The following is a 16,521-nucleotide window of genomic DNA, read 5'->3' on the forward strand; positions in this document are numbered from 1 at the left end:
TAATGAATATGAAGGTTCTCAGTTAAAAAAAAATGCTTATACAAAACAGTTGTGATTTTTACGACTAACATGCCATTTTCATACTTCCTTAAGATATTATGAAGCTGCTTATATGGCAAATATCATTAATTCAGTGTTAAAAAAACATATTTTATGCTGTTTGATTTCTTTTTATTTTAAACAAAGTTTGAAGGCTAAAAATGGCTTTTTAGACTATTCACAGCTTGTATAATGTAACTGCGAGCATTTTGTGTTTAAAAACTCTTCAATTACAGCTTAAAAGCCTGCCAACATATTTTAGAAGCTTTTTTTGAAGTGTGATGAAGTTAGTTTGAGCTTCTAGATGATCTTAGACCCTCCATTTTTGTGAAAAGCCATTTTGACATCATTCAGGGAGTAATCTGTGACCCTTGAACTCTAATCTTCTTGCTGAACACTACAGACCAATCACAGATCAAAATTGACTTTTCATTGCTTTCCTTCTTAAAAATTCAATGTTTTATGTGTAAATAAACTGTAAGTATTATTTTATTTGTAAACAAGAGTTAAATTATGTTCTAAGTTAAACATGTTTGAAATTTCTGTGTACATTTTATATATGAACAGAAAAGGCTTTTAGCATTTCTTCCTTTTTGCTTTATTCCTAGTATAGTTGTTATATTTCTTCAGCTATTTCTTTTTGCAATTGAAGGAATCAGCCACTAGATGTCATGGGAAGACTACTTTGTGGCTTGAGTGGAAAACAGTTCATGCTTGGAATAATACATTCTATGCTGAGAATTTTTGAAGTGTACATTGTTATTGTTTTTAATTTAGATAGTAAAATTTTGTCCATAACAAGAGTCGTGCTGAAGTATTTTAAAAATAACAGGAAAATTTTACAAAACTAATATCAATGCAACATTTTATGTAATATCAGCTTATAAAGTTCTCAGTTTAAATATGAATGGGTTAAATAACCCAAAGAATAGAAGTAGTATCAACAAATATTTATCTTTACTTAAGGCTGATATCGTTTTTTTTACATGAAACCCATTTATTAACAGGGAATTTGATCAGAGTATTGATAAAGAACTATGCAGTACTGATTAGCTCCCAATTCAAGCATAAAAGAAAGGGTGTCCTAATCTTATGAAAAAGATCCTCAAGACTGCCTCAGATCATAGATACTTACTCAGATAATGATGGTATGCTTGGAATAGCAGTAATAAAACTGAAAAATAAATGTTACACCCTTATTATTGCATATTAGTTGCCACGTATTGGCATAAAAACTGTTAAAAAAGTCTTAGATACTATGACTTTACATTCTAGCAGGAAATACTTCTTGCAGGTGATTTTTGCAGTATTCTATTTCTTTCTGATACCACTAATGCTAAGCCATTCAGGATTTCTCCAATAGCAAAATATTTAAATAACTACATAAATACAAGAAATGTGAAAGATATACATGATATAAAATTATCTTTTTCTCTACAGTTCTCTCATTATTCTTATAGATTTGGTATGCAGATTGACATAGGCAAAATATTGGTAATCAGTTCATTATAGTCAAAAATAGATGAGGTATTGATGGTCTCATGCCCTGTATCAGATCATAACACTATTACTTTTAAAATAATTTTTAGTACAGACACTTTAAATTTTTGTCAAATAATCCATGCTTACATTACAAAAGTAAAGGCTTTTGAGAATAGATGTTAAATGAAATAAAACAATTCATGGAGTTTAATAGTAATGGCGAGGTTTCAGATACAGTATTATAGGATACCTTAAAGGTGGTTATATATGACAAAGTTAAAAGCTGTATTTTATCCAAAAGAAGAGAGCCCCCACAGGAAGTTAACAGATCTACAAAATGAAATTGATAATTTAAAACTAAATCTGCACCTAATGATAAATATGCATTGGATAATATTTAAAAATTTTAAATAAAGAATATCAAGATATACTATAATATAAAATTGCTATTAACTCAGAGAAAATAAAACTACACTCATATTCAGTCAACCCTAATAATTTTCATAAAATTTCAATGAGATCAAAGTACTTAAATGAGAAAAATCATAAAAAAAATTATATACAATGACAATAACAAGATACTAAGAGTCTCAGACTTAACAAAACAAATTACTTTAAGAAGCATTATGAAAATATTAATAATTCACATTTATGTATAAGAGGCAATAACATTATAGAGGGCTTTCTACAAGAAAATATTCAAGGTAAATTATCACATGACAGCACAGCATTAGTAAAAATTGATAAAACCTTCACTTTCAAGGTATTCAAAGATCAAATAAGCAATCTAAAGAACAATAAAGCACCAGGATTAGATGGACTAATACTAGAATTACATAAAATGTTACTTAATAAAATATTATGACTTATACTAAGTAAATTTCAGGAAGTTAGAATTGCACCCATCATTCCACCCTCATGTAAATATTCTATTGTCTCACCCATTTTAAAACCTGACCAAAAACCCACCTCATGTTCTTTGTGTAGACAAATGTCTTTGTTGAACATAGACTACACAATGTTCATGTCAATTAGTAAACAGATTACACACTGTTCTATCCAAATTAATAAATGAGGACCAAATTGGGTTCATAAGAAATAGAAAGACCTAAGATAATATAATAAGACTCCTATCTCTAACAGACATAGCAAACAAAAAAATAAACTATCTATTCTAAGTTTTGACATTGATAAAGCTTTTGATTAATTAAACTGGTTTTATGTCTTATTCAAAATTTTATAAGAGTACAATATTTCCACAGACTCCACAAGGTTACTCAAAAAACTTTATGAAAATTCCATCTCTTTTGTAAAGATTGGCTCTTATTTATCTAGTTCTTTTAAAGTACTGAAGGATACAAAACAAGTGTGCCCCTTGTCTCCATTAATTTTCACTCTCACCTTAAAACTATTTGCCAACTATATCAGAAATAATATAAACATCAAAGGCTGTAATCTAAATGATAACTGTCATCTAAAATTCATCTTTTTGCAGATGACTTATTAATTACTAGTGGTGATATCAAAACCTCAATGGTCTATTTAGTTAAGGTGTTAGACTTTTTGAAAGTATATCTGGATTAAAATTCAGTCATAACAAAACTCAAGTGCTTTTGTTAAACAAGAAAATTACACCAAACCTAAATTATTGCAAACACTTAAACTGTGAAAGTACTACGGTAAATATTTACATGTTACTATTGAATTTATCCATAAAAAGTCAATTTCAGTTAATTCTCAACACCTCATTAACACAATCATATGCCTAATGGATGACTGGAACAAAATGTTTTTCACATTTGAAGATAGACTAACATTACTCAAAATGATTTCACTACCTAAGATTCTATTCATTAGTCAAGCATTAATCTTCCCCCACCTAAAAAAACTATTAAAAGAACCAAGGATATCCTACTCAAATTCCTGTGGTTCCCCTAAAAAAACAAGAGTTTCTTTACAATGGCATACGCCAAGTTGGGAAGAAGGGGTATTGGATTCTCTAATACTGATATGTACTTTAACTCAATTGCTATTAATACAGTTTTCTCATGGATCTATACTTCATATACTGCATGTTGGAATTCAATCCATTAATATATGTTATTTAATAATAATAAAACATTACTAGATCCCCTTATTAAATTAGAAAGAAATATCTTTATCTTGATATTAAAGACATATGTACAAAATGATAAACAAAAAACTCATATCCTTTACTATCGTAAACCAGATATTATTAAATTTTAAAAGAATCATGTATTCCAACAATTTAACTAACAGTCTATTAATAACCATATTTCCAATAGCCTTCACTGCTGAATGATTGATCTCATTTGATACAACTAGAATGTTAGAACTTAAAAAGGGGAATCTATTATACTAGAATTAGTTTTTGTCTAATAATAAAATCCATTCTGCAAATTAATTGATTGCCAGACACAGCTTACAGAACTGCAACTGTATTGATATTAAACATGCAAAGAACTAATCCAAAACAAAATTATAATGACATTAGAATTACACAATAAAAATTCATCTAAAATCTTAGATTAAATTTCCATTATCAGTAATGGATCTTATAAGAGCATCTCATTTACATCCAAAATATACAAAATTGTCAGAAGTGATTTTGGTTCTACATATATATCTTTCTGCAATTATTCTGCTACAATTAATAATCAAGAATTTTCAATAAATAATAAAGAACTTTGTTTAAAGCTAGCAGGAAAGTCCACATCTTCTCCTTAGATGTTTCTTAACACCACATAAAATTGCAATGATGTTTGAAAAAGATAATGTAAAATGTTGGAGATGTGAATTACTTAATGCTGACTGGTTTCATATGAACATTAGTTGTAGAATGGTATCTCCATTTTGGACAGAATTTAGATCTTTCTGTAGTGCCCTGTGGAATGATTATTGTATTGTTTCTGACTCTCTTATACTACTGAATATGCCAGTTCCAGAAGTCATAACTAAAAATCAAATATCTCTATTATGGGCAATTTTATCTATTGCTGGAAAAGTTGTCACAAAAAACAAACTGGAAATCTAAGTCTATTCTCATTTTATCCTGAATTTATTCATTTAGCTAAATCAGTATGAATTAGTGAAATCTCTGCTATAAAAATGAGAAGAAATAGCATAACTCATCAGCTAATTGCTGGGAAAAATTACTTAAATTGGTAGAGAAATACTAAATGTTTTTCTATTTTATATGTATATTGTTATGGACATTGTATATCATTGGCTTAGATTTATTTGGAAATATTTTACTGGATTATTGTTTTGTCAAAACAAATAAAAACATTTTTGAAAAAAAACTTTAGAATGAAATCCCCATACAGTTAAAACTTTGCTTAAACAGCATGCATTTCAAAGATGGCTCTGCTCTTCCTCCTCATATGGCTAGGTTTACTCAGATTACATTTTATCCAACTCTTACACTGACTTTGTGTCCAAATGTTTTGTATCTTATGTCTCCTCCTCATACTGTACTATAAATTTTCTACTAAAATCTTCCTAGGTTCATAGGTGTGTACTAGGGTAATGGCCCTGGAGCCTTTACAAGCCTAGCCCATAGAATTGTCCTGGCATTGTGCTGCCTGACGTTAGTTCCCAGTGCCTCTATCAGGTAGAGCCACTGGGTTGATCCCTAGGGTGAACTTACTATTACCCATCCACTCATCAAAATTTCTCTTGAAGAAGGTCAGTCAGGTGCTCTACTTGACACGTATGGGAAGTCTATTCCAGAGCATGGGCAGTCTCTGTGTGAGGAACCTGTTTCTCCAGCATATTCTGTTGATTGTGGTAATGAGGTTGAGGTCTCTGCAGAGTGTGGTGTGGAGGGATTGGGATTTCTTTAGATGTAGCATTTCTAACAGAACTGGGTCAGACATGGCTTTGTAAGTCAAGCAGAGATCACTTATAAGTAGGTGATATGAGACATAGAAGAGCTGTTTTCTTTTCAGTCTGTCCATATAGGACAAGTGTTTCATGCTTATGATCCTCTTCATGAAGTACTTCTGTGGCCTCTCCAGCTATTGCAGGTGCCTAATGAGGTACATGCCAAATGGGGCATTATGCTCTAAGATTGGTCTAATAAGGGAAGATAAGAGAGAGATGATGACCTCTTTCTTCCTGGATGCAAAACCCTTGGTAATGAGATGTGCCACATAGAAGGACTTTCTGAGCACAATGCCAATGTGGTGGTCAAAGGAGAGGTTGCTGTCAACCTGCTTCCCCAGATCTCTTATAATGCCTTCAGTGTTCAGTGGGCTCCCATCAATGTGCTAATTAGTGGGAACTGAGTTTTTGGATGATAACACATTTTTTGGCATTAAGTTTAAGGCCATGGTTTTTGACACCAGTGATTGGGCTCAGTGAAGCCTTTCTGTAGGATGTCTGTTTCACTTGGACAATTAATAATGGTTGGAACTTGGTCAGCCAGAGTCTCTTTGTGTTGGCCTGGACTTCTGAGAAGTAGATGCCGAACAGAAGAGGACCCAGGACCGATCACTGTGAGACTCCACTCATGACTGGTCGTCAGTCTGACTTGGAGTCTGCTACTTTCACACTGTGTGTTCTGTCTGAGAGCCAGTTTGTAACCCAACTAGTGATATAGGGGTTGATGCTTAGTTTGGTGAGTTTATCAATAATTCTCGAGTGAGGAATGGTATCAAAGGCCTTGGCCAGTTCAAGGTAGGCTATATGTACTGCCTTACCTTCACCCAGAGCCCTGGTGACTGACTCAAAGAAGTCAAACAAGTTGAGCAGGCATGATCTCCCTTTCACAAAACCAAATCGTGGGGTCTAGAATTTGGAGATTTCCTATACCATTGTTAATCAGGCCCATGATGATGCACTCCATAGCTTTACATATCACATTCGTTAGGCTAATGGGGCGATAATTCCCAGGGTCTGTATTCACTTCCCCTTTATGGAGAGGGATGACTGTAGCAGTGTGTCATTTCGTAGGGACAAAGCCTGAGGTGAGGCTGTGACTGAACAGGGCACACAGATGCGGTGCCAGTTCACTTTGGAGTTCATGTAGAGCACAGCCAAGGATATTATCAGGTCCCATGGAAGCTCTATTCTTGGCCTTGGACAATGCAGCTTTAACCTGTGCTGCAGTAATACTGGGTGCCTGGCATTCTTTCGATATTGTTATTGGTCCTTTTATGGGGGAGGGAGGGGTAAAGTTGGCACTGAATCTGTCAGTCAGTATGTTGGCAATATCTGTTGGCCGAGTATAGGAGGTACCATTGTGCAGTATCACACAGCAAATCTGGGTATTGCCATGGAGGTTCTTGATATAGCTATAGAAGGCACTGTGATTGTTTTTAGTGTCTGCCACAATTCTGTCTTCATAGCTGGCTTTAGAGGATTTGATGAGGGATCTCAACTTTTTGTTGAGGCTAATAAGGGAATTTTTCCATTCCTGGGACTTCACCTTTTTCTGCAACAGTTTCTTCCTTCTGTTGTAGAGTTTATTAATGGCAGGGGACCACCAGATTGGCCTCCTTTATTTGGAGGAGAGTGTCTTGGTTCTGTTGGGTAGGGCTAGTTACATGCATTTGTGTACATGTTCGTACAGTGCATTGGTGTATGATTCTGCAGTCATGCAGCTATTTTCCATTGGCATGAGTGCTGTGAAGTTAGTCACCTCTGTTTTTTTAGGAGTCCAAAGTCAGCTTTCGAGAAAATTTTCAAGGTGGTTACCTTTGCAGGGGGGGGGGGTTACTCTTCTTTTTCTCTCATTCCCCACCACTAACTGCAACTCCTCTTTTGTCCATTTATTTTCCTGCTCTTTAACATTTCTCCTTTTATACCTCTCTTATTATCAATGTTTAAGACTTGTCTGTCTGTAAATTACTACAGACCTCAAAAACATGCCATTTTGATCTTTGCCTTGCAGCCATCATAATGCAAATACATTAACTATCATATTTTATTTTTCTATTCATTAACTAGCCAATATATGTTAATTTCTCTCTTGTTTTTTGTGTTAAAATTCTATGTTCACCTAAGAAATATTTAAAAACTTGTAAATAAGCTCATGTATATAAGTTTTGCCCTGAAACTATAAATGTGCATTATGTGCAACTTAAATGTGGAGCTTTTTTACCCTGTACCTCTTCTGAAAATGAGTCAACAAACACAAATAAATAAATAAATAAATCTGTAAAAATATCAAAATCAATAACCATGTAAACTAAATATAATTTTGCATAATTTAAAATATGAAGTCAAAAAACATCTAATACTTTTAATATCACTCATAAATAAAAGTAGATTCATAAAGATATTCCTACCATTAACTAAATGCAAAGAAACTAGAGAACAAAATAGACAAATGTGATGCTTTCTTCCTTTTGAAGGGGCTTTTTGAAAAAATACAGACTTTTCAAAACAGAGTACTTCAATTTGTATGTTATGCGCACTTGAGCAATTACACTTCCAAAGAAGGAGCGGTTCGTACTACTGACATATGAAGTTAAATTATTCTAATAAAATAAATAGTTAACACAAATTTCATAGAGAAGTTAATGTTATTCAAAATTCATGCCCAATGTTATATCTATATCTGTATGTATGTATATAATATATATAGATATCACACACACACACACACACACACACACACACACACACACACACACACACACACACACACACACACACACACATATGCAGCCAAACACATGCATACAATATCTACATTTAGTGGATTTCACAATTTTGTTAAAAGGACATGAAAATGCAGTTTACTGTGAATTTATTACCTGCTATGGAAATATTGCTTAATGCTGAGCTGCAGTATTAACCCAAACAAATAGATTAAAACATGTTGCAGAAGACAGCATGCAGCATAGAGAGTCATTCAGGATACCTGCAGAAATGTAGTTAAAATAAAAGCTTAGAACAGCATGGCTCAGATATTTGCCTCTTGATAAAGAGGGAATGTCATGTCTTAAAGTGGGGACTCTTGGTTGTTCCTTGACACAACATTGACTGTGAAAGACATTTACCTCTCAGTAAAAAGGTACCATTAGGACCAAGGGAATGAGTTTTGCTGTTTACCAGCCACAGTGTTTTCTGCAAAAGGCATGTGTCTCTCTTTCTGGTAAGTATAGCTGCTAAGTGTGATGAAATTTTGAAGATACTCACTGGAGAGTTCATTGGATGAGAGCATCAAGAAATCAAAATATACCTTTAGACCTATTTGCAGGACTACTTGAAATTTGACTAACATTAATAGGAACCTTTGATGGATGTGATACCAGAACTGTAATATATATTTTTAGAGATGGGTCTTGTTAAAATATTAGCCTTGATTTTATCTTACCTTTATATTTCATTTTACAAATACTAAAAATATACATATATGTGTAAGTGTATTAACAAAGCGTTGGCATACCCAAAACTCAACTGATCAACAAAGGAAAACAAAAACTCTTTCTTTTGTGATTGGTGTATTATAAAATAACCAACAGCACCAGACACACTTTGTCTGAATAGTGATAATGTTAAAATGCCGAAATTCATATGTCCGAAACCATATGTTCAACATTCAAAATGTCGAACATATGTAAAACAAAACAAAAAAATAGCAAACACTTACCTAAACACTGCCAGCAGGGGGCAAGCCCCGCTGCACCCCCTGTGGGGGTCTTTACCCCACACATCCCCTGTAACTTAAATATGCCAACTCCGAGATTGCACTACAGTTCAGGGATGGAAATCTTTCCATTCCGCACTGTACGGAGATGCCAGTTCCGAATTGTCTGCATTTTAAATGTGGATCATATGGTCACAGCCATATGAATTTTGGCATTTTGAAGTGTCAACAATGTGAAGGACACACACACACACACACACACACACACACACACACACACACACACACACACACACACACATATATATATATATATATATATATATATATATATATATATGTATATATATGGTTCCCTATCAGAAGCCTGAAACACTATAAGCCTGAAAATCAAAATCCTGAAACCAAAAGCCTGAAAATTCAAAATCCTGAAAACCCAAAATCCTGAAACTCAAAATCCTGAAAACACAAAATGGACATACTGACGTCATTGTGGCTTTGCTATTGTTAGCCCTGTGGTGTTAGGTCATGCGTTGGGTTCAGGTAAGTGTGCAGTTGGTTTTATGTTAGGGTTAGGGGCGGTTTAAGTGAGTTAGGGTTAGGGCGCAGGTTAGGCATGTACTCAATAGTGACAAATATTGGGGTTAGGGGCGGTTTAAGTGAGTTAGGGTTAGGGCGCGGGTCAGGTGAGTGTGCGATAGTGACGGACCTTAGGGTTAGGGTTAGGGTCAGGGTCAGTTGGTAGATATTAGTGTCTTTATAGTGACATATTAGCATTATTTGTGTTTTCAGGATTTTGAGTTTCAGGATTTTGGGTTTTCGGGATTTTGAATTTTCAGGCTTTTGGTTTCAGGATTTTGATTTTCAGGCTTATAGTGTTTCAGGCTTCTGATAGGGAATCATACATATATATATATATCTATATATATATATATATATATATATATATATATATATATGAATGTCTGCGTTGTGCTGGATTAACAAAATCACACCAATCACTGAAGAAAGAGTTTTTGTTTTCCTTTGTTGATCAGTTGAGTTTTGGGTATGCCAACGCTTTGTTAATACACTTACACATATATGTATATTTTTAGTATTTGTAAAATGAAACATAAAGGTAAGATAAAATCAAGGTTAATATTTTAACAAGACCCATCTTTCACCCTGTAATTAACTTTGCAAGCAGTGGATACTAATACAACTGTTTTAACTATTTTTTAATTACCTGAGATGAGTATGTTGCAGTGTGTTTATACCCTTTCTCACTTTTCCCATACTCTGCATATGTTCATTTTTTTTTTCAGTCAGTGACTCGGACATACCTGGACACATCCCAGCTATGCTCAGTGCTAGACTAATCTTTCTAATCTACTTATTATCTAGTAGTGGTAACTGCCTCTTTATTTTTCACATTTGTCACAGAAAAACATCACACCTCCTGATTTACTCTTTCCTCCATTTTTTTCTTCTTTTACCTTTCCTTTTCATATCTCCTTTCATTTTAATTTAATCTTTACTTTACTTTTCTTCATTTCCCTCTTTTTCTCTATCTTCCTTGTATATTCTCTGCTATATTCTTCATAACAAACCTTCCTTGCATATATAACCTATCTCCCAGTAGTGTACCAAGGGTGAGGTGAAAAGAGGCAACTGCCGTGGATGCAAAGTATAAGGTGGTGCAATTTATTTTTTTTTGTCTTCAGCTGAAGAGATGAGAGGAACTTAGATATGTATAAGTACAAATGTTTGCCTTTCTATAACTGAACTACATTTATTTGGCTTTTTTTTGATGGATAGATTTTACTGTAGTAGGAAGCCAGTCGGTACAAATTTCTTTGTTTGTTTTTTGTCTTTCATCAATTTTCCCTTCTTTTATTCTCATCTTCTTATTCTCCTATTCGTTCATGCTCCTTTACAGATCCCCCATCTTCCTTATTCATAATAAGCCTGCATACCATAACTGTATTAATCAGGATTTCATATTTTTCTTCAGCTGAACTAGATTTCTTATAGATTCATAGGTAGGTACTAGGCTATTAGCCCTAGGGCCTATATAAGCCTAGCCAAAAAGGTACCCTGGCTTTCACCACCCAAGAAAATTATTTTCCTGTGCCCTTGTCGAGCAGAGCCACAGAAGTGATCCCTGGGGTGAATTTCCTATTTCCCATCCAATCATCAAGATTTTTCTTGAAGAGTGCTAATAAAGAACTTTGTTTGACATAGATAGGTAGTCTGTTCCAGAGTATGGGAAGTCTCTGGGACAGGAATCTATCTCTCCAGCATGTTCTGTTTATTGTGATGACAAGGTTTAAGTCCTTAGAGCATGTAGCTCGGAGGGATTGGGATTTCCTTAAGTGGAGCATGTCCAATAACTCTGGGTTTGACATAGCTTTGTATGTTAGGCAGAGATCGTCTCTGAGTAGGCGATATGCGACGGAGTAAAGCTGGAGTTTTTTGAGACGGTCTGCATAGGGCATCTATTTGAGGCCAGTAATCCTCTTTGTGAGGTATTTCTGTGGCCTTTCCAGTTGTTGTAGATGTCTTGTGAGGTACATACCACAAGGGGTGTTGTACTCTATAATGGGTCTAATGAGTGATGAATAGAGGGGAACAATTACCTCTTTTTTTCTGGATGAGAAACCTTTTGTGATGAGGTGAGCCACATAGAAGGATTTCTTGACCACTGTGGTGATGTGATTATCAAAGGAGAGACTACTGTCCACCTGTTTCCCAAGGTCTCTTATCAAATTTTCAGCAATAAGTAGACTACCAGCTATGTGGTAGTTCATGGGTACAGAGTTTTTACCAAAGAGGATGACAATACACTTTTTGGCATTAAGCTTCAGGCCATGGCTTTGACAACAGGCATCTGTCTCAGTGAGGCCCTTTTGTAGTATGACCACATCCTTAGTAGTTTCGATTATGGCTCCTAGTTTGCAATCATCTGCAAACTTTGTTAGCCAAAGACCTTCCGTGTTAGCCTGTACTTCAGAGAAGTAGATACCAAACAGGAGCGGACCCAGGACTGAACCCTGTGGTACTCCACTTGTCACTGGTCTGAAGTTGGATTTCGAGTCTGCTACTTTCACAGTGTGGGTTCTGTCTATGAGCCAGTTGGCAACCCATCTTGTGACATAGGAATTTATACCTAGTTTAGTGAGCACTGAGCTTAGCTATAATTCCAGAGTGGGGGATGGTGTTGAAAACCTTGGCGAGATCTAGATAAGTTGTGTGAACCACCTTACCCTCATCTATGGCTTTGGTGACTGCTTCAAAGAAGTCAATCAGGTTTAGGAGACATGATCTGCCTTTTACAAACCCAGACTGGGTAGGGTCCAGAGTTTGGAGATTGCCAATGTCTTTGTTTATGAGTTCCATTATGATACGTTCCATGGCCTTGCAGACCAGGCTCGTCACGCTAATGGGGCAGTAGTTCCTGGGGTCCGTCATGGCTCCCCCTTTGTGGAGTGGGATAACTATTCTGGTGCACCATTTAGTGGGCACAAAGCCTTAGGTGAGGCTATGATTGAACATGGTACTTAGGTAGGGTGCCAGTTCATTCTGTAGTTCATGTAGACCACAGCCTGGGATATTGTCAGGTCCCATGGATGCTGTGTTCTTGGCTTTGGAGAGTGTGTTTTTTACCTGTGCAGCCGTGATTACAGGAACTTTGCATTCTTATGATATAGAGATGGGCCCTCTAGGGGGTGAGAGGGGGGTAAAGTTATCACTGAACCTATCTGCCAGGATGTTGGCAATATCAGTTGGTTCTGTATATTTAATGCCATTGTGCTGTAACTCAGAGCAGATCTGAGTGTTGTCATTGAGATTCTTGACATAGCTATAGAATGCTTTATGGTTGTTTTTAGAGTCAGTGGCAATTTTGTTTTCGTAACTAGCTTTGGAGGATTTTATGAGGGATCTCAGCTTCTTACTGAGGTTGACCAGGGAGTTCCTCCAGTCATGGGATTTTTACTCTTTTTTGCAACAGTTACTTTCTTCTGTTGTAGAGTTTGTTTATGGCAGAGGACCACCAGATTGGCTTCCTTTTTTTGGAGGATAGCATTTTGGTTCTTTTAGGGATAGCATGATCCATGCACTCATGTAAGTGCTTATAAAGTGCATTTGTGTAGGATTCAGCAGTCGTACCTCTATTGTCCGTCTGCATGGTGCTTCATGTTAATCATGTGTAATTTTTGCTTGCATCATTTTAAGTATTTTGCCTCATCTATTAACCTCGTTCAGTAAGTTCAGCAATGCTGTATTAGTTTCATTTGATTGTATAAAATTTGCTGTTTGTGTGAAAGTGATTTCTGTTGTATATGGAACTTTAGTTTAAGCTTTTTTTATTAATAATGTTGTGGGAAGCTATTCTCCCCAGGCCTCCACTAGGAAAAGAGATTTTATCCAGCTAGATTTTCCTAGTAAACAAAGGCAACAAAATAAATAAATATATACATCCATACTTATATATGGTAGGCATTATAGTCCTTAAGAAGTCCTACAGGTTTCTAAAATGCTTTATCACAATTTTAAATGGGGGTCCTCTTCCAGTTTTTTTGTTGCAAACCTTGGGGATGACTGCTATATAACAGTTCAAATAGTGTGAATTTATTTGAAGCTTGGAGCATTTCCCTTACTACCAAAAAGAAGATGTACATACATACATACATACAAATATTTCAAGCACAGGCATTAATCCCCTTCTAGCTGGCCAATATACCAAAACACTTGTTCCAATAATAAGTGTCCAGGCTGTTCTTAAAAATATCTAAACTAGTACTTGCTTTAATGCAATTTGGTAGTCTATTCCATGCATCAGCTACTCTGTCAGAGACCCAATTAGTACACTTCTCATTCCTATGGAATCTTCTACATAGACTGTCTAATGATTCTCTAGTACTTTTTGATAACCCCAAACATTCCCAGAGGTTGTTGTCTCTAAGTGCCCTATATACCTGAATAAGGTCTCCTTTTAGATATCTGTAAGAGATACTGTACAAGTTCAGATATTTTAGTCTTTCTTAATAACTTAAATTTTCACATCAATGGATGCCCCTGGTATATTTCCACTGTACTCTTTCCAGTTTACTCATGCTTGTTTTCTTATAGGGTTTCCATATTATCATTCTATTTCAATTTTGGGTCTAATGTAACTGACAAACAATGCCTTCATTATTTTTCATTTATAAATCTTTTTATGCAACCTATAGTTCTATAACTATCATTCACCACTTGGTTGATATGATTAGGAAAACCCATAGCTGAATCTACCCATATACCCAGGTCCTTAAATGAGTCTACAGTTTGAATCATGGTGTGCTGTATTTAAATATTCACCTTTCAATTTATGTCTCCCAAATCTCATATGCTTAGTTTTTTATGAATTTCTCAGCATATTATTCTCCTGTGCCCATATGGTTAATTTAGTCAAGTTATTTTGCAGACACGCCTTATCTGTAACACATGTAATCATTTACCCAATTTCAAGTCATCTGCATATAGACTGTAGAACACCTCAGATGAAAAAGTTAAGTCTGACACATACAATTGAAACAAGTAGGGGCCTAGGACAGAGCCCTGTGGAGCTCCCTGACTGTAACCAAGGATTGTACCTGCCCAGTTGCTGTATGATACTTGGCATGTCCTATTTGTAAGCCATGCAGCTATTCAGCTTATCAAGAGTACATCAGTGCCTAGATGCACTAATTTATTGATCAGTGTTTTGTGTATGACACTGCCAAATGCTATAGTTAAATCTATATAAATTACATCACAGTGCAATTTTTCATTCATAGCTGTTATTGTATTGTTAGAGAACATCATGTTATAGGCGGTAATAGATCTATTTTCAACATATGCATGCAGATATATGGTCTCAAGTCAAAACCTATCCAGTTCTGACAATAACTTATCCAATATTACCTTCTCCATTATTTTTCCACAAGATGAAAGTAGACTTAAGGGTCTATATGACTCTGGGTTTGTCCTATCTCCTTTCCCTTAAAGACATGTTTAATAAGCACGTCTCCAATTTTGAGGAATCTCCCCATATTTATATGACCTAGTGAATAATAGGTATAATGATACTGTAAGTTCTTGCTGAAGTGTTCTCGGGTCATTGTTAAAAATTCTGTCCCCTCTCTGCTCTTTGTTGGATCCTGTTTGCTCAGTTTTTCAATATAATCTAATTTGGTTCCAGTATCTGGGGTTACCTGGATGTCACTAGGACACCTTATCACCCCTTTTGTGGAGCCAGATTGTTTTGCATAAGATTTTGTAAATATGTCTATAATCTGTTGTGTTTGAGAATAAATTTTAGAATCTGCACACAGTTTATCAATGTGTGTGTCTTTACTCCTTCCACATCTTATGTAGCTATAAAAAGATTTCCTATTATGCTCAATATATTTATATCAATTTTCTTCAAATGTTTCTAGATCTTGTCTCACACTATGCTTAATCTGTTTGTCCAGGTTGTTTATTTCAGTTTCCAAAGTTGTAGTTTGAAGCTCTCTTCCGTTTCTTATATTTTTTGTCTCTCGTCTTAATTACATATCTTGTTCTTATGGAAATATATCCCCCTAATGCTGTCTGCCTAAATCCTGATGTTAAACATTTTTTTTTTTGCACTCAAACAATTTCTCTTTCTTAACTTTCCACATTCCATCTGCAGTTTTTCCACTGAACACCTCACTCCAGTTAGTTTTACATTGTGACTGTTTTGCTTCCATATAATCTGTAATAACCTTCTGTGCATTGGCTTAGATTTTAGTTTGGCAGAATTATCTAGTAAAAAATTAATCTTTATTACCCCATGATCACTGCACGTCAATGGTCGTAAAAGTTGACTTGAAGTTACAGTAATTTCTTTGGGAACACAAACAATGTCTAGTATGTTCAGTCCCATTAGTTTTTTTTTACAATCTGAAGCAATTGTTGTTCTTGATTATACACTGTGAATAATTTCTTTACTAATGTTGTTGAATCAAAATTATTCCAGTGTGTTTCTGGTTAATTTAAGTCCCCAGCTAATATTATTCTTCCCTCCTGTGTTTCATGCAAGAAATGTATAAATTCCTCTAGGTCATCTGCACTTGACTTTGGTGGTCTATACATGCCAACAATTGTTATATGTTCCAGGATTGTCTTTATTGTCACAGTTACATAGTCTATAGTATTGGTGTCATCACAGAACATGTAATAATCACAGGTCTCATAACTATCTCTTATCCCCATCATAACACCTTCACCTGATTTTTTTTGTTAGAATGTCTGTTACAGTAAAAGCATTTATACCCTGACTGAACTGGTTTCCAGTCATTGTTCTTTACCCATGTTTTACAAACTATAACAACATCAATCTTGTGGGAACG

The sequence above is a fragment of the Protopterus annectens genome, chromosome 6.part0, assembly GCF_019279795.1.
Source record: "Protopterus annectens isolate FY-2018-M chromosome 6.part0, PAN1.0, whole genome shotgun sequence".
Classification (NCBI taxonomy): Eukaryota; Metazoa; Chordata; order Ceratodontiformes; family Protopteridae; genus Protopterus; species Protopterus annectens.